Source organism: Fringilla coelebs (genome assembly GCF_963513975.1).
Source record: "Fringilla coelebs genome assembly, chromosome: 3".
Taxonomy (NCBI): domain Eukaryota; kingdom Metazoa; phylum Chordata; class Aves; order Passeriformes; family Fringillidae; genus Fringilla; species Fringilla coelebs.
Window position 1 is genome coordinate 68,869,350 of NC_140030.1, and position 19,963 is coordinate 68,889,312.

The window sequence follows — 19,963 nt, forward strand, 5'->3', positions numbered from 1 at the left end:
ATTTTTGTTCCACTGAAACATAGCAGGAGGCTCATTCTGGAAAATAAGCTCCATGGAATCCAAATTTGAGTATTACTTAGAATACAGAACTGAGGAAAATAGTTTAAAAGATTGCAAGTTTGTTGCCCCACTCAACTGCTCAAGAAAAAGAACAAGAGAAAAAAATAAAAACAAGAAAATGAAAAAATGTAAGCAAATAGTTAACCAGATAAAGGCTAACATTTTCACAGCCATCTGCTCAAGACCACAAGTAGTAGCTCCCACTGCCCAATTATTTTAAACTATAGTAATTTCAAGAGTTTTTTTCCAAATAGCAATACTTAATTTCATTGTGAACTAGTCCCGCCACCTGCTGTGCTCAACAAGCCTTAAACCAAACCTCAACAGTGGAGGAATTTTTTTGGAAACAGGCTGAACAGCTATAGCTCACAGGACATTGGATCCAATGGCATCACACCACATATGCCCAAAAAACAAGCTGCAACCAAGAAACTTGTCCAGCCAGAAGAACACAGAAACCTAAGTGTGGATCACAGCACATTCAACTGAGCATAGCAGAGATGAGGTTTCTCTTGTGCTCCTAGATGCTCTGAAAATAAATGTATGAATGCTTAATGCCTTCATGATAGCCAGGTATGCACCTCAGTCTGCAAAGGAGGGAGATTCTGCAAATCAAAGAGCTGCATTAGTTACATGTATCTTTAAAACTTTTGCAGATAACTAAAATCCTCTAAATGTTTTAGCTAGAGAGTTTGTAACTTCAAATTACATGGAACCTGGTGGCTCATATTGTTTAATGGCTTGTGGTCTCATAGAGGACACTTTGCCATATGGTGTCCTGGACAGGGAGTCAGATTTTTGCAAGAGGAACATCCTTCTTCTTCCAACAGCCAGGCTGAAAGCTCCTAATGAATAAAACCTGCATCAAGCTGAGCAACCAAAAGTGATAAAGTTTACAAACAGAATAGGCTACCCTGTGTTTTGTCAAACAGCTTTTAGTGGAAAGGCGTAAGAGGTATTTCAAATTAATTCTACCATCTCTATCTCTATGTGAAATTAAATCATACTTGACACTTCTTTTTAAAGGAACAGTGTTAACAGAAGGAGTTGTACCTGCACCATGTCAGAAGGATGCACCTTAATGAAAATATTGTATAAAAAGGCTGGACTATGACATTTTGCAGCCTTTGGACCTGGAGTGCAGACAACATCTGCTCCTTTATGTAAACAGAAATACTTCTTTCCTGCCCTCACCTTCTGATTTACCAGCCCTACAAATCATCCTGAGACTGGAAGTTCAGGCTGTTTCCTTTGCAGCTTATCTATCACCACCAATATTACAGATCAAGTCATTCACTCAACTGCACCTGTTCAGCTAGACCAAACCTGAAGCACAAATTCACTGATTTCTGGAAGAGTAAGTTTGTAGAACATAAAAAAAATCAAACAAAGCTTCATGTGTGATTCTATCAGATCTTTTTATTTATTTATTTGGTGGCAGCTCATCTGTTATTGCAGGGTAGGAACATATTTTAAAGGGTTATTCAATACTGTTTGCAAGAACAATGAATTCTAAACACAATATTTAATATTTGCCCATCCTTTAAGTATAGGAACAAGAAGATAAGACTGACTTTCATCTGATGGTAGATTTGATGCTGCCCAACAGAAAATTTAATGCAAGCACTTCAGGCAAATTGATTTAAAAATATTGTTTTTCAGTTTGTAAGGAGAAAGTAAATCATACTGTCAAGAGATCCCTTAATTTATCTGTATAGCAGAATTGTAAATGCAGCAGAAAGCAGTTTACTGAAATGTAAATAAAGCTTTGCATACTGTGCTAACGGGGAAAGTTTATTTAATATATTACACAAAGTCCTCATTGCTACCTTTCAGTTTACACTTCTATGGTAACAAACTTAAAATAAACAGAACCCTTGTGTTAAAATCCAATGCAAAGTATCAACACTGATCCTTTTCAAACCTTAGAGACCATTTAGCTCTTCACTTTTTAGTTTTAGCTACTAGAACTAGTTCAGTTATTAAAAGTAATAGCTTACCTACACTAATAGTCTAATCATTTTTAAAAAAAAGTACTCCAAAGTTTCAATTTAATTTTTACTGTTGAACACTGAGTAGCTGTAAATTTAGTTAAATTTGACCAACTTTATAGGATAACAGAGAAATACTGGTAACAGTAAAATAGTGGTAACAGAAAAATAGTTTTATTTATATCCCAAACTGAGAAAACAATAGCAGATAAATTTATTTACCTTTATTTAAAGCCCGTGTAGAGTATCTGCACTAGAAGTACCACGTACCCAGGCATTTGACCTCCAAGAATTGTGGATGTTTATGATTTTCTGCTTTAGGTCCTCATTTCTAAAACTGGAACAATGGAAGAGTCACTGAAGAAACCTACCAGCCTAGAGCAGGTTAATTTGTGATAACTTAAAAAAAAAAAAAAGAAAACTAGCTAAATTCTCGGATAAGAACTGCAAGAGAATTGATAGTGCAACCTGATGTTAAATGGGCTCCAGGAATGCAGGATATTGGAGCAGCTGGTACAATAATAACTGCATAATTATTATAATCAGCAACTCCCTTGGCACTCTGAAATACTGCATTTTGGTGTCTAGGCCTCCAAAACTTGCAGATACTTGTGCATAGGTTCTCAATACACAACTGAAGGAAAAAAGCATTTCTTCCTTCCCTCTAAACAAGAGGTATATTATCACAACTTTTTGGAAACACTCTACAACACAGACTAATGTGATAAAGCAGAGAAAGAGGTGAAAAAAAAACCCCTCTGAGGACAAGGCATAAGGATACACTTGCATATTCCTCACCTCACAGGGGAGGACTGTGTACCTGCACAGACTCTGCAAATATTAGGTTAAGATTTTTTTCCGTAGTACTGCTTTAAGTATGCAAAAGAAAAAAAAGAAGAAGAAAAATAGAGGAAAAAAGAGTGCAAAAGAAGCACATGGCAAATGGGATTATAATGTGAGAAGGGACAAATAAAAAGCTATCCAGCTGTTTTCCATTCAAGTACATAGGACTCTTCTTAGGATTTATTATTCAAACCCCTGAGACTCCAGCTCTTAAATGAAAGAGCTGCAGAGAGCATTTTGGGTCAGCTCTGCTGCCTGTAAAAGGGAAGCCCCACAACCTGTGCTCCTACATGGAGGAAGAGCTGCCAGACATACAATGACTCAAAGACACAGAGCAATGGCAGGGGTGAATACTATCCAGTAAAAAGATATTTCAAAACTATTGAGTTTGTTTCTTTTCCTGCTCCTTCTGGAAGTTCTTCCAGCTCAGAGGATTTTCTCCTGCACACCTCAGAGAAGAGAACATCTGGGCCAGGCCCTGTTGAGAGCCCCAAGACATCAGCCAAGCAGCAAAGAGCACTTTGTTGTGGTTTCCAGCCATTCCAGCAGGAGAGGCACATGGCCGGGAAGGCTGAGCCGGTGGGGCAGGGCTGGCACTGGAGGTGTCGGTGGCTGCCCTGCCATCTGCTGCTGCTGCAGAGGCACCACCAACCACCTGCCCTGCCCAGCCTGCTGGGTAAACACCCCTTGGGTGAGATCAGTGCTGAGCAGAGCCCTGTCTGCACATACAGACACACCACCCAGCCAGCTCCCAACAAAGGAGCCTTCACAGACAGGCTCAGCCAAAAGGGAGGTTTTTCAGGAACCAGTGACTGCTACAGTCCAAGAGACCCTGGAGTGAATGAAATGCCCACTCCCTTCAACTTTAGGTACTACTTCCCAATTTCTAGCTCTTGAGACAAGAACAACCAACACAGTGCCAGGCAGAGGCTCATGAGTTGGTGTTTCCCTGCCTCCCACCCTTCCCACTGGCCTTTCCCCCTGAGCAGGTTGGATTCACTCTACTCCGGATATGCCTGAAGGCAGTTCCAGGAGATGATGACACCACTGATAGTAGCCTGGCGTGGGTGGGGAAAAAGAAGCTGTCCAAACAGAGGAGAGTAACTCCAGCACCCTTTGGCTATAGGAGACACGGTCAGCTAATCAAAGCCAGGGCAATGTTTGGCTAGTAAAGATCATGTTTGCAATGGAGGTGGGCAAAAGGAGAAATGCACCATCTGCCTGCTGGGTTGTGCCTTGCCCTACACTCTCCCCGCTGCCCAGACACCCTGCAGCAGGGCTGAGCCCAAGGACTAGACATATAATGAGTCTGCAAGATCAGTGCCCCAGCCTTCTCCTGCTGGGGGCTTGCAGAAGGGAATAAAATCTTCCCCCACCGACACTTACATCTTTTCCCAATCCATATTTTAACTGAACAGCAGCATACCTTCCAAATATTATTTCACAAATAGCAGAACAGAGTCAATTATCTTGTTTATGTTTTATTCTCATAAAAAGGTACCCACCTTGAAAGCAGCTTATAACTTTTTTTGTAGGAGGAACTTTTGGTTTGTGCATGCCTGGCTACTGCATGCAGTCCATTCTTTAAAAGTCAGACAGGTTTGTTTTTGGAGTTCTCCTTAAATATTTTTTCCCTACAAAGTATTTCTTCACAGAACTGTGAAATTTTAGTCAATGATCAGACAAAAATAGCAACCTCTTTCTCATAAACAGGAAACAAATACACTTCCCCTAATTTTATAGCATATTTATGGCAAGTGCTGACCAACAAATCAAAGATAGTTGTACCACCAACTGTATCCTGTCTCTTCTGTTGTACAGTATGTACAGGACAGATTACTTTGTTTTTTCTTAGGGAAACAGTCCAGGACACAAATGATCCCTACATTTCTCAGAACAGCGCTCTCCCTCACTCTGAAGGCATTTACACTGGACAATGGAATCAGTGTGGGAGAAAAACAGCGAGAAAGGAAAAGTTTACCTCAATCATGAATGTGAGCCTTGGAGTTAGGGAAAAATGGCCAGGCCATATTAAGCTTAAGAGTAAAAAGAATTACATAAAGACTCCAAATTCTTCTGGGCAACTTTGAACCAGAAAATTTCTCAAGCTGCTACAGAGAGGTAAAAGAAAATCAGGTGCTGTGGGACAACTTCAGCCTGCAGTGCCCAGGTCAATCAACGCTAGTGCTTGCCTTTACTCCAGAAAGGATTTGTAAGGAACAACTAGGCTGCCTTTCCCACATCCTTCAGCGCAGGCAAACACCACTGATATCACAGGATAGTGAGGAATTATCACAGCAATCCTTTACTTTAAGCTTCTCAAAAGCCACAGAAGCGCAGCGAAGACCAGAGGTGACCATTACACAGAGCAGGAGTTACCAGTCCTCATGGCTTTGGTCCCATGTGGTGGCCCAGCACTGCCACAGCCCACTAAACACAGCTCAACAGCACCCATTAGGAATAATCTGGGGCATTTCAATACAGAGATTTTAAAATTTGTTGTTTCACAGTGTGTTTCATAGTATCTCAATACACGCTTGTATTTCTGTGTCCTTAAAAATGAACATTCCACCGTTATTGTTAGCACACAGGCATGAAAACTAGAAACAAATTCATACAGGTCTAGTATTTCAATCTACAGCAAAAATAGTCAGACTTGCAAGAGACACTGTGACTAAAGGCTAATTACAGATTCAGACCAACACGATGACATTGAATAAATTAGCTCCTGAGCTTGTCAGTGTCAAAAAACATTCCCTAGTATACAGTCACCATGTTTGTATAAAAAGATGTTTTCCTTAGGAGGCAAGTCAAGGAGCCCTGGATACTTCTCATGGAGAACAAGTTATCCTACTTTCTCGTACCCATACTAATCCCTCTGGACTGTGCTGTATCTTCCAGGTTTTCAGAGAAATAACAGAGCTGTAGTACTTTTTGTCCTCTTTCCAGAAGTTTCAGCAAGAAAAAAGAAGCACATAAATTTTGATTAAAATTATGGTCCTAAGTAAGCAAGTTTCGCCACAATAGTAGCTCTAGCAACACGTTTCAGAAAAGAAAACTACTAAAAATACCCTTTTCAAGAATAAAAAAGACAATTAATTTGGAGTACTTTTTTTTCCTTTTTTTTTTCTTTTTACTCAGGCTTATCTGCCAGTTGTTTTCATCCATTTATCACAAATCTATTTTGAGGATAGGACCTAGTATCTGGACATGGACCTAAACTATCAGGTATTTGCCAAGGTCTTCAAAACATTTTACAGATGCTGTGGTAAATCATTTTTTGACATGCAGTTCAAAATCTAGGTACACTAACCTAAAATGTCCCAAAAAAGTAGGACAGGAGTTGGGCATTTACTCTGGTAGAAAAAATGCTTCTTGTTAAAAAACCCTCCAGAACTAAGAGGAACTTTTGCCACTTCACTACCACATAAAAGTCTTAAATTTTCCAAAAACATATTTGTGCTAAATACTTAGGATAATAGGCAGCTAAAACATAGAAATACAAAGTTATTACTCCTGCAAAGGCTGCAGTATATCTGTAGCCTTGCTTCTCATCAACACTCCAAGAACACAGGGAGAAAGCAGAATATCGAGCACATCCCTTTCCCAGCCACTAACAAGCTGTTCCTTCCCTCCCTGAAAGCCCAAAGGCTGCTTTAAGCAGGGTCTGTGAAAGAGAGCACAGCACCTGTGGCTGCTGCTGCTATTATAGAGGTCCCACGAGGATTCCTTTCTGGGAAGGATCAAAGCCATCCTCCCTGCTGTGCTCCCCTTTTCTCCTTGCCAGGGGTTTGGCATTAAATGAGAGCCATTTCAGCACTGCCTACCTCAATTTCCACTGTAAGCCCAACAAGATCACCTAACCAAGTGATTCACAGAAACACAAGCAAAAAGTAGAGGCTGCAACTAAATAATTCTTCCAAAATCAGAGAATCAATGCCATACACTTTGTGACCAGATCTCAACTGTCAATTTTCCTTTAGGTGAAACAGGAACACCTAACAGGAGTTAAAGCTGTAACAAATCCTTAGACCAGTTTGCTGGAAGGCAACCACCCGTACCTGTGACAGATCACTTTTACAGCTTTCAAGAGTGTCTTTAAAAGGATAAAAGGATTTACTTCTATCACCAAAGTGACCGTACATACTTTGTTTAAACAGTCGGTACCACAAAGCCATTGCCATGAATACGAGACAATCAATTACACAGATGGTTTTAAAGTGGTCTTCATTGCCAGGCTGAGCTTTCCAAGTCCCTTAAAAATGTGTGCCTTGTCACTTACTCAAATACATAATAAAACATAACCATGATGTAAGATCAACTAAAACACTGCTCCCTAAAATGAACAGCAAGGTTCCTATTTGCCACAGTTGGTCCCACTCATCTTGCCTGCTGCAGCATGAAGGAAAGAAGGCTGTTACTGGAAACAGGAAAAACAGGAAAACACAGTCTTAATAGGATGCAAAACCATACTTTCAAGATTAATGTGAAGATTTTGTTATTAGCTTTGTGTTTTCTGCCTTTTTCTTTCTATGTTTACAACACAAGAGGAAAGACTCCTGTGCTATATTAGATTAAGGTACTGACTTGGGAATGATCATTCCCAAATTGTAGTTCCAGCTCCAATAGTCACATACTGCAGCAGGGCAATTCAATTAACCTTCCTCTGTATTTGCTTACCTTCCTGTGTAATGGGGATAAGACCTCCAGAAAAGGGCTCTATAAAGCTTAATCTTTATAAAACTCCTAAGATGAAATAGAAATATGCCACACAAAATAAAATGTACACAAATTAAAAGTCCATAGCTACTAATAAAAGTAGCTACTGTAATACTAGAGCTAGTTGGAAAAAACTACAACTAAACAATTATCCACCAAAGAATGCTGCCTTATTGAAATCAAAATGCTGCACACAATTCATATCCATTGTGCTGACATTTAATATCAAAAGATTTCTTCTGTTAGTTTTTGAAGCATGTGTGTGGGTTCATTTGGAATACTAATAATATAATTTTTTAAATAAAGTGTTCCATAAAATGGCATTTATTTTTTCAGTAACCTTATTTTTAAACTGCTGATATGCACTACATACTTTGAAAATTTTATGTAAAAAAAAATTTAACTGTGCTTTAATACACTTTTCTTTTCAAAACTGACATTTTAATAAAGCTCTTTGTGATCTGAATATATCATATATGAAAAACTCAATCCATAGTTGCAGTGTTAACCACAAAATTTTCAATTACATGCTGCCATGCCTTCCTATGACTCTTGTAAAGTGTTTGTATCCTTATATTTAAACTATTCTTAATAGCAATTAAACTTTATTTTTCATATTCAAGAAATTATGTATTAAATTTATTTCACAGATCCATAAAGCAAACATCATGGTGAATTAAGCCCTATTCCTCAGTTATTTTACTTTCTTAAAAGACTACACAATCTGAACTATTGTTAAATATTGGAAGGGTTTTTTCTGCCTTTGTAGAGGTTTAATTTTCTTTGATTAATTATGTATGAAAAACAACTACAATAGTAAGTTTTGCTGAATTCTTCTATTCCCCTCAGTTAATTTTATCAACAGTTACAAATGTAACTTGGGGGTTAGGAAGGCCAGATACTGCAGGTCAAAGAAGTCCTAAGCAACTTTATAGAGTTATTACCTCAGACTTCTGCAACCCATTATACCTTTTTACTGAAAGAAGCATGAATATTGCACCCTGAAGCACACTTTAAATGTCATAACATATTGGTTTGCATTAGAGTTCATCTACAGGGGATACGTGGTTTCAGTAAAATTATTAAAACAATCTTTTTTTTCCTGTCATTTAGGAAAGATTTTTATCCTCTGTGCTTTGAGGTAGGTTAGAAATTCAGGTATCTATGAGGAAAGCAGAAGCCTTCAAATATCCTGCTGAGTCCCTGAGCCCTGTGGGATTTAGGTTTTCACAAACATCCCTAAGCGCCCAACCTCCAATTCCATCCTGGCCGTAGTGGTCCAACAATTATAAAGCAACAACCGACTTAACTCCTCACAGATCTTCAAACTATCCACCAAACTGAGCCCTCCCTACCTTACAAGCATTTTCATGTTTCCTTTACTTAACAAAAAAAGGAGGGGCTGTGGGAGAAGAGAGTGGGTAAGGTGATACCACACGCACTACCCCTCAAGCAATAGCTCCCTGACCAGAGGAATTGCTTGATTATCCATCAGGGTCCCTCAGGAAAGGATGGGTACCAAGGTTCCCCCTTCTCCCATGGGCAAGCTCTCCAGAGTTCCACCTAATGCTTGTCTATTCCTGACCATGGAAGTCTTCCTCTCAAAATGTCAATGGCTTCCATTATGGTGTAGAATGTAAAGGGTTTTTTGGGGGGTTTTTATGGTTTTACTTTTAGTGTCACAATTTGAAGAATACAAAAACTGCAAACATTACTTATAACACAAAGAACTACCTATTTGCAAGAACCAATCTGCTGCCTGCATGCCAAAACCATCAGCACTCCAATCCTTTTTACTGAAAATATGAATTAGATTTGAATTATTAAATTTGTGGAATCACCTGTATACACCCATCTGTGTATAGTTTAAGATTATATTTTTCTAAAAAGAAGCATTTTAAGCTCTATTAAAATAAATTTTAAAGATTAAAAATTTTAATCTTAAACAAGATTTTCTTTAGAGGACATTGCAACTATTTGAATCAAGTACATAAGGCTTTATTTTCTAATTATTCAAGATCAGTGATTCAGGGGATCAACATGCTCTCCAGGGTAGATACACTGTGTGGCACAGTTGAAAAAAAATATTTGCAGTCAGATTTGTTTGGATAGTGATTGAAAAGACCTCTGATATAAATTTACCTTCTCATGACTTACGCAGATGTTGCACGTCAGGTAACCAACAATCATCAACCACATCCATGACTTCAGTTCCTTGCAAATGAGGTCAAAATGCAGCTCAGGTGAACTACAGTAACCCCTTAAGGCAAAGTATGTAAACCAATGTTTGGGTCCTAAAAAAAAAAGTCTAGAAAGACCTGTTTTATAAATACAAAATTGTGTGTTTAATTAACATTGTTATCCTGTCACAGAATTCAGTAAGATCAGAAGACCGAGAGGAAAATAAAGTTCTGTACTCTTGCCAGGAAGTATGACTGGCTTGAAAGGTTTAGGGAGATGAAATCACCAATAGTAATGAATCAATCCATACCCTTCAAAGTAGTTTTAAAATCAATATTAAATAAAAGTCATGTGTTAAACACAAAAACCCAGAAGTTGTTCATACACTCTGGAATCTTTCTTTTAGGCAAATTCTTGATTTTGTCATTTTATTTGGATAGGAGAACATGTACATACTTTAAAAAGCTAGGAAGCTTTACAGAACCCCCAATAGTTACCATGCACAAACTGAGGTAAAAAAGAAATTATCTCCCTTTCCTTTAAAAAGGCTAAAATAAGATCAATATTAAAAATTCTGATTTATCATCAACAAGAAAACAATGGATGTTTAGTTCATAAGAAAAAAAACATTTAGATATTTTAATCAACTTCACTTGTGAAAGTCTGACAATATGACAAAGCTTCCAGCTCTCCTGTAAGAGAAGTAGTATTCTCGGTTTTACATGACTGGTACTTCTGCCATTCACACCACTGGAGCTGCACCTCGGCCTTAGCCACAGAGATCACATGCACACTGTTTGTGACAGCAATTGCATTGGTGGTGGCTTGGTGACTTACAAACACCAGTGTCAGTGCACTTTTACCAGGTGCTGCCAGAGACAAATCCGTGATGGAGCCCCTGGAAGGAGCCTGCAGCGCTGCTGTCAAACCAACGCACGCAAGAGCAGGAACTGAAGGGAGGAGGGAAAGGCTCCGTGCGTGCTGCTGATGACCCAGCCTCCAAACAGCCTCACCACAGCAGCACGGTAGGGACCAGCTGTAGAAAACATCAGGTCCAAAAAAACCCAAATCCAAGCAGTGACCTTACGTGGACCTCCTCCTGAGTGCTTTAGCACCCTTGCTACAGCATTCACATTTAGCTTTACGTCAAAGCTGAAGTTATTAAATACTTTTTCTGCTTGGCTGCCCTTTCATCCCCCCATTCCATCTAAGGCTTCTGGCCTTCTTTTTCACCATTTGTGCACATCATTTGTAGCTATGAAGGTTTAACTGATGCAGTCTTAAGTCACGGTATATTTACTGGTTTATTTTTCTCTGTGGTGCAATGTCCTTGAGTCATTTTTGTTTTGTTTGATTTTAAATTTACTTTTATGTAAAACATCTCTACTTGCACAGTCAAATGTCACTAGGAAACACAGGAGGCTCCTGATGTGCTCTCCAGAATTACACTTAAACTGCTTTCAGCCTTCAAGGATACGGATTCCATTTCAGCTACTAGAGTACCTAGCTTACTCACATGAAAATACTTTTTTGTTCAGCTGTGTCAACTTCAGGCACCAAAAAAATCATGTGTCAGTGTCAAGTATATAAGCAACACCAATGTTCCATCATGTTCAAGGAAATTATTCCAACTAGGGGATGTAGTAGTTTATTAAACAAATCATTTTCCAGGATATGTGTACTTATGTTTCTTTTTTAGGTACGTTATGTTCTTTTCTGCTCAGTTTTGCGAGAAGCAGAACCGTTCTATAAATGCAGTATCCCTGTCCAAAGTGAAAATAATGCTTATGTCAGTAGCAGGCCTCTCTGCCCCAGGCTTCACACTGCTCATGCCAGGCAAACTGTGTGCATTTTGGAGATTCCTCTGAAATCTTTTTCATCTGCCTTTCTTCAGTTTGTTTCTTTAGCTTAGATGCTATGCAAGTTTTGCATTGAAAGTTAAATAATGCCATTGTGTAAGAATTTATTATTGCTGTCAAAAATCTAAAATATTCTTATTGTATTTTTCCCACAAAATGGAAACTTGTATTTTCTTTGTTTTACAGAATGGTTCTCAGATAGAATCAAGTATAGGTATCACTAAATGCTTTGCAATCCCATTTTTTATCAGCTAATAAAATTAAACAGGTCTTTGAGCTTTCATATGAAACTACAAGCATAAATATTTTGAGTGCTACATTGCTCATAATTGTGTAATAAAGTTTTTTTTTTAAATTTTCCTAATTGCACACTAGCCAACAGTTATTTTCTTAACAAACCACAAAACTTCCAGCACATCTTCCCTTTCAGTAATTCTATTTCTCTTTACACAACAGCACATGGCAGAAAACACAAAGGGATCAAGAAATAAAAATGAAGTTTAAAAAAATGACTTTTATTTTACTAGATTTCATTACTAATCTGTTTTATAAACAGAATCCTCCATTTCTTCAGCATGTTACTATTACCATGAAACCATACAGCAAGTAGCACAAAGAAGCAGACGTGCTCAAGAAGTTCTAATAACAAAATGTGTAACGCACAGGGTCAGGAGCACTGCTCCTGCTTTTACAGTTTTCCCAGCAAACACCCATTCCTCGCTATCCTGTTCATGGAGTGGATCAGGCAGATATGAACACATCTTTTAGATCTCTCTCTCTGCCTCCAGTGGTCATGGAGAAGCTTAAAGAGGAATGGAACACACAGCTGGCTGAGCCACAGACTCCTGAAGATGCTCACAGCTACCTGCTAGCATGGGATTCATTGTTTTCCTTGACAACCTTCCTGCCCACACTTTTCTGTGCCACTGCTTGTGACACCCTATGGCCACAGGACAATGGCAGGTCCAACACTGTAGTTCCTGAGTTACTCATCTCCAAAGCAAAACCCTGCCCTACTAAGGAAGCCAGATGTTAACGGATACCACTGAATGTGTATTTGGCACATTCATGCCCCAAGTTTTATGAGATCAAAGCAAGCTAGACAGCTGAGATTTGATGCCTGTTTCAAACATTCACTTCAGTGATGGAGTATAGCATCAGTTAAATATATACAAAATGCTTGTTAAATCAACATTAAAAATGAGACCAGAGGTTTTGGTCAACAAGGACTGTGAGCTGCCCAGAACAATCAACCTCAGTTCACAGAGGAGAGACAAGAGCACCCAGTCTCCTGGCTCCCAACCCATCCCACTTTCCATTTACTAAAGGCTTTTTATCCTGAGAAGGAAGAAGCAAGTCACCCCTTTTTTTCCCTTTTAAATAACAGGATGTCAACACAGATAAGTGACAGCATAAGAATTAGGCCAAAAATGGTTTTTTCACTTAATTTTTTTTGTGATATTTTAAAAACTGTCTACAGAATAAATAAGAAAGAAATGACAGACAGCCAAAAGCAGAAGTACAAAAAAAAAAAAAAAAACAGAGGAAAAAAGAGTTGATAAAAGCTATACTACAGACCTAAGGATTTTGAAGCCACAAATACTTGGAAGACTTACTGAGATAGAGCCCAGTTATCTGTATGTGACTGAGAATTTCATTGGAGAAACAAATGTCTGGGAGGCTGGAGTATCCTGCCATTCAAAGCACCTTCACGAAAGTGCTTTGGGAAACTTTTAGTTTGAGAACTGTTTTTCCTTGGAACAACAAAGCATCCTTGAGAGACAGTTCTGAGATTTTGATGTTTTACCTTTACTACCACAAAAATCCCTGATAATACAATGATTTCTCTCAGCATTTCACCATATGAAAAGAACTTAAACCTATGGTACAGACAGTCAGAAAGCCAAACATCAAGATAGAAAGCACATAGAAGACATCATAAGAAAGGGATCAGCAGGTAATGATATAACCGTTGAACAGAAAATAATGCAAAAATAATTCTTTGTTCACATGTGTACTGACCTCAGGAAATGCACTGCATGCGAGGTCAAAGAGAAAAAAAAAAGAATGATAATTTTCAAAATCCTTTGGAATGCTGCTTTCAATAAATACACAACTAGACTAGAAACAAAACTCCCCCAGAGATTAATAGCTTAGTGATTAATAGCATAAGGATTGAGCAAGCCATAAGATGCACACTAGCACACGAGCCTTGCATTCCCTTTAATCTTGCTTCAACAAGGTGAGAGTCTAAAAAGAAGAGTACCAATAATACTATTGCATGATCAGTGCTGGAAGTTTACAGCCTGAATATTCTTTCCTTTATTTTAACAGGATTTCTAGCATATTAACATATCCAAAACAGCTGCTGAATTAACATTACCCAAATTAATTTTTTATTCCTTACTTTTCTTTTAAATTACTTTAATGATATAATGGAGAACAGGTAGCTGCTTTTTTGACATTTTTGATTGCTCAGAGGCCACCCATCTATTCAGAGATACTGAATGAAAACTGATGAAAGTAAAGAAAACAGGCTTTCTTTTTCAAGAACTCCATCTCTTTCATCAGACAAATTGTAAGGAAGTGGCCATTCCCCTCCTCTTTAGAGCTGAATGAAGAGTCCCTGGCAGCATTTGGTGCAGCAGGGGAAAAACAGCATCATTTTTGTGGGTACAGATCAAGAGAGATCTATCTCCGCTCTCCTGCTCCCTTCTAGGTTTGTTGTGATAAGAAGCAACAGTAGTGGTTTGGGAAGTTTAACCAAGAAAAACAAGAAAAACCCAACACAACTCCTACTAGGTTAATAACTAACCCTAATGAAAGATTCTTTAGGCAAGTAGTTTACTGCTGATGAAATATCAGAAGCAACTGAAAAATCAGCATTTTTAATTAACTCTCATTAAACTTTAAAAATATTTTTCTGGTCTTTAAGCACAGGGGAATTTTTTTACTTAATCTTCTTTAAGTGAATAGAAATTATTAACACTCCAATTAATCATTGTTTCATGGAAGGAAACTGTAATTTAAACATCTTCTGGTTATTAGCACAAGATCAAAGAATTATTCCCTTATTGTTTCCTCCAAAACAACTAGCACATGAGGCTAATGTGCCATTAGCTTCAATTCTTCTGAGCCATCACAATAAAAGTTAAGACTAGGATATTCATTAGGTCTTCCTATGTTTTTCCATTAAATGAGAAACTAAATGTTATGAAGAGGCATTGGTGCTACACAATTTGGTAAATCAAGAGCAAGGAGACACAAATTTGGGATTATGCATTTTATCAATTTTGCTTTTTATTAAAAAAAAAAAGTTTCCCTGCTTTAATTAGAGCTTTCCAGATTTCTGTTCTAATAGCTGAAGTTAGAGCTTCAACACAAAACCAAAACACACTGCTAAGTAAGCTCTGAGAGCTTTATCTCCACAGAAATATATTACTTTAGAAGAAATACTAAGCAGTCCTTTTTAACACTACTCAAAGACTTAAAAGTATTAAATGCCCATAATATCCCTTTTTAGAAACATCTCAATACAGAGACTATGCAAAGGCAAAAAACTCCAAGTTCTACCCTTTTTGAGAACTTTTTGGAAAAAAAAAGGTCAAAGATGAGGATTTTTTAAATCATTTTCAAGGTATAAAACCAAGGCAAAGGAAAGAATCAGACTTAAATGGAATCAAAGTTTTCTGGAAGACTGTCTCTCTTTTGACCATTTTATTTTGAGGTAATAACAGCTGTTCTAGAAGATTAACTAAATCCTGTGTCATGAGGACACAACCAGAAAGTAAGCTGTCTGTGGTCAGACAGAGGTGCTGTAGGCACTAAGAGAACGTGCCCAATAGTGATGCCTACTGATGCAATGCAACTGAACTATATTTGAACCAAAACCACCTCATTAGCAAGGCAATCATACAACTCCTGTATAGACAAATTAATCATCAAATAATTTGGACTGGAAAGGTCATACATTGGGCTTTAAGCTCATATATTCCAGCCCTCTCCAAGGAACAGGTACATTTTCAACTACATTGAACACCAACCTGCTCAGAGCCCATCTGACCTGACCTTGAAGAATGTCCAGGGATGTGGCATCTTATCACCTCCCTAGGAAACCTGTTCCAGTATTTCACCATCCTCACTGTAAGAAAATTCCTCCTTGAATGTAATCTGAATCTAACTTCTTAAAACCATTACCCCTTCTACTGTACAACAGCAGCCAAGAGTCAATTTAACTGTAAAACATCAGTAACAGTCATTTGAGGTATAACAGCATTTAACCAAATTTAAGGTCAGAAGATGTATCTAAAAACCAAAGTTTTTTTTCTGATCTCCTTTATGTTGCAAATCTCACTTCAGTCATTGAATCTGCTGTATTTAGGTCTGCTAGTGCTAGCTTGCCAGAGAAGGCTTGTCAGCACAGCACAAAGGTGTGATGAAGGACTGCTGGGGTCTGGAGAACCCCCACCAAATCTGGTAATTTGTCTCTTCTGAGGCTAAAATCTGGACCTTGCTCTCAGCCATCCTGCATTTAATCACAGCATTAGAGAAGAAAATGCTTTAATACCTGGCTTTTGCTTTCAAAATTCCTCTGCACCATTATTGTGTTAACTTCCAATTTTTGATTTTGTTAGGAAATTTTGCTTTGTTGTGGGTTTTTTTTGTTTGCTTTTTTTTTTGGGGGGGGGGGGGGGGGGGGTGTTTGTTTTGGTTTGGTCTTTTTTTTCCTAGAGAGATTTATCCTAAGTTCTTGAACATTTGCTTTTCTCCATGTTTTCCTCCTCATTCACTGATCTCAACTATGTTTTTTATAAATATATACAAACACATAGGTGTACATATATTCCAATATATATACAGATGCATATTCTTATACATACATATATACATCATTAATATACAAATACTACAAATATCACAATCTTTTTTTTCTACAGCACCACCTAGGGGACAAGGACCCTTTCAAAGTCCAAGTGTTTTAGACTGTGATTCCCAGCCTTAGGACAGGGTCTGTCTGATTTCCTCAGATTTAAAAAGTGGCTGCTTCAACTGTGAAACTCCTTTGATTTCACCATCATAGCTGTTTACTGTTTTGATGAAATGTGTAGACAGCATAATTGTCAATGATTTCATCTTTGTTTCTAGATCATTAACAAAAATTATTTCAGGCTCTGAAAAGACAGAGGCATCTCTTTGAAGAGACACTTTTGAGATGGCATCCTTAATCCATTTAGCATATGCTTTATTGGTAACGTAGTTAGTGCAATAAAGTGATGAGCACGTTCCCAACTTTCATTCTTTGCTTCTGGGACTGCTTACTCATTTTATATTAGGACTCACCAGAAATAACATATAACCTGTCCTGGAAGCAAGGAACAAAAGCTGCTCTAGCCTCCCCAGCAAGCACCAAGAGACTGCAAAAGCTGTGCTGCTTCTGCTGCCTTCCAGTCCGTACACATAAGGTACCTCCCCTCAAAGAACAACTTTCTACATTGTGTGCAGTTCCAGAAGTCTGATCTTACATCATCTTCCTCTAGAGGTGAGCGGGTCCTCAGACTCTTCACATGTTTTCCTTCTCCTCTGTGTGACATTCCTTCCCTTCTTGGCTGTACAGCCTGGGCTGACTTCCCAGCACCAGTCCCAGCCAGCTCTTTTTAAGCCCTCACCAGGGCAGTCAACATTCTTTGAGGAGCCTGGGCCACCTAAAGCTTTAGTGTGTCTGAAGGAGTCAAGGGAAGAAATGCTCTCCAATACACAGAGAAAGGCCAACAATCAGAAAGCTCCCTAGTGCTTCCCTTTTTTTTTTCCAGGCCCCATTCATTCACTGCAGGCAACATTAAATTTTTACCCCTGCCTTTCCCAAATCACTTAGCACTAGTGAGCACACAGCCTCCCACACACTGTTTCACTTTTCACTGTATTGTGACAGAAATATTAGTGCACCAAGACATTTTTTAACTACCACTTAACAAGCAAGGTATAAATTTCTTTAGACAGAAATTCCTGAATTTTGAACTGCACTTTAGGTGCTCATTTCTTCTGTTGCACAGTCTCTCTAGAGACTAAAAACACTAGAATAAAGCAGAATTATTCGAATGAACAGTAAATAAAAATACACTGAAAGGGGAGGTCTGCATCCTCTCACAGCTGAAATCTAAGCCACTTGACTGACAAACTCTGCAGTAGTGGGCCCTAGGTATGCCTCATAAGCACAAGGTGGATTAATTGAACAGATCAAAGTTTGCTTCACTTCCAAGATGAATTTAAAAAACAAATGAAGAAGAACGAACTTTTGCAAAATAAGCAGTTTTTAGAGAACAGCAGATACATGGTACTTTGGGTCAGCTTTAATTTCTAAACAAGGCAGGACACAACTGGCTGGCACAACACATTAACAACTGCCGTGCTTTATACAGATAAATGCCACTGTGTGAGACACTGCAGCAGCCTCATGATATACCACAGTTACTCAGACAGAGATTAAAGTGTCAGTCTCAATTAAACTGGCCTCATTTATTTTCATGTTTCCTGAGTAAACATGCCTATTCCTTTCTCTACAAAATTTCAGAATGAGTCGTAAATTTCATTTATTCCAAGAGATATTTCAGACCAAGAAAGTTCATTAAATTTACATAAGACCATAAACAGAATTGAAAGAATAAAAAAAAAAATTAAAAAAAAATAAAAAAAAAAAACCAAGGAAAATCTGCAAATACCTCCTTTGCCTTCTAAGCATCACATGAAACATCTCCTGAATGTATCATTATAGACCATCCATAAACTGAAAGTATCACTTTAAAATTACTTCTATGAACTCTAAATATCAACATAATTTCAAACAAACAAAACATACAACCACCTTTGGAGGTAGTTCTAGATGTTGGCCATAGTCTTAGTTGAAGGCTTAGATTTCAATCAGTATTTTTCAAATTTTCCCATGAATATCTGAAAGTGGCATTTTTTATTATTTCACATGAAATTAATCCAACAACATAAAAACATAAACTAAAAAATAAAAAATCAGATTAATTTTTCTAACTGAAAATAAATAAACCCCTCCTGTCTTCTCAATTTACTATATTTTATTTCTCAAAAATTATGTTCATCATTTGTGTTCCTGGGTATTTATTTTAAAGGAAATATGGAGCTTGAAACTAGGCAATTTTTCAAGGAAAAACACTGGAAATTAAGAGCAAGGCACACTAACAGTTCAAGATGCATACATTGAATATTACTACATGGTGATGTAACCTTTATTTATGCTTTCAGTAGAACAGATTAAAAGAGTCTACTTTAGCCAAGGAGGAAAAACAGTGGTACTCATGTCAAGTAAAGAAATATTTTTTAGCAAAAACAGCTATCAATGGTAACATATTGTAACGAAACAAGAGAGAGGTATATGAGTAGGGAAATGCTGAAGCAAAGTCTCCAGCTCTTTTCTAACGTGTACTAACACATGATGCCACATATGTGAGGACAGTTTCATCTAGTCCTAAGGACAACAGCATACATAAATTGGAAAGAAGTATCTCATGGAGTTTCCAGTATCTCACCTGTGAATTACAGTTTTAAACTGGCACTTTTTAAAGATATGTATGAAAGCTTGAGTGCTTTCATAGCATTTCACAATGTTTAACAAATTCCTATATTGGTGAAACAAAATTATGCAAACCATCATACAAAATAAATAAGCTAGGCACTTCACAGCATGCAAAAAGGTGTGACAAATTCTCATGTCATAGACAAAAGCTTTGGTAGGAAAACAGAAACACCCACATTTTGCATTAGGTAGACATTTCAGGGGAAGAGCACCAAGCAGTGTACATGAAATGGTCTCTTTGTGGAAGTCGCTCTTATGGGTGTCAGCACTGCAATAAACACCCAAAAGCTTCTTAGTGAGAACCATCACAGAGGTGGAAACTTTTCAGTTATACTTTCAAAACCAAATCTTTGTTATTTGTAACCAGATATCTGATGATGGCCACAGAGATAAGCCTTAAACTTCCCCTAGCAACAAAATTTCAATTTAGGAAACTGTATCATGCCTGCAGTTTAAATGCATCCTCACCTTTCCTGACTGGCATATGTCAGAGGTTTACCTGTCCTGTGTGTGGCCTCAGGCTGCTATGCTTCAGGAGCATGCTCATCCTTGTAGTTTTTAAAGGCCTTCCTGCACCAGAAAGCTTTGTGCTTCAACCATTCCCACAACAACAGCATCCCTCCTGCATGCTACCACTTCATCTCCGCAACATCCATGGGCATTACTAGACTAGCATAATTATGATTAGAGTAATATTTAGCTCAGTTTGG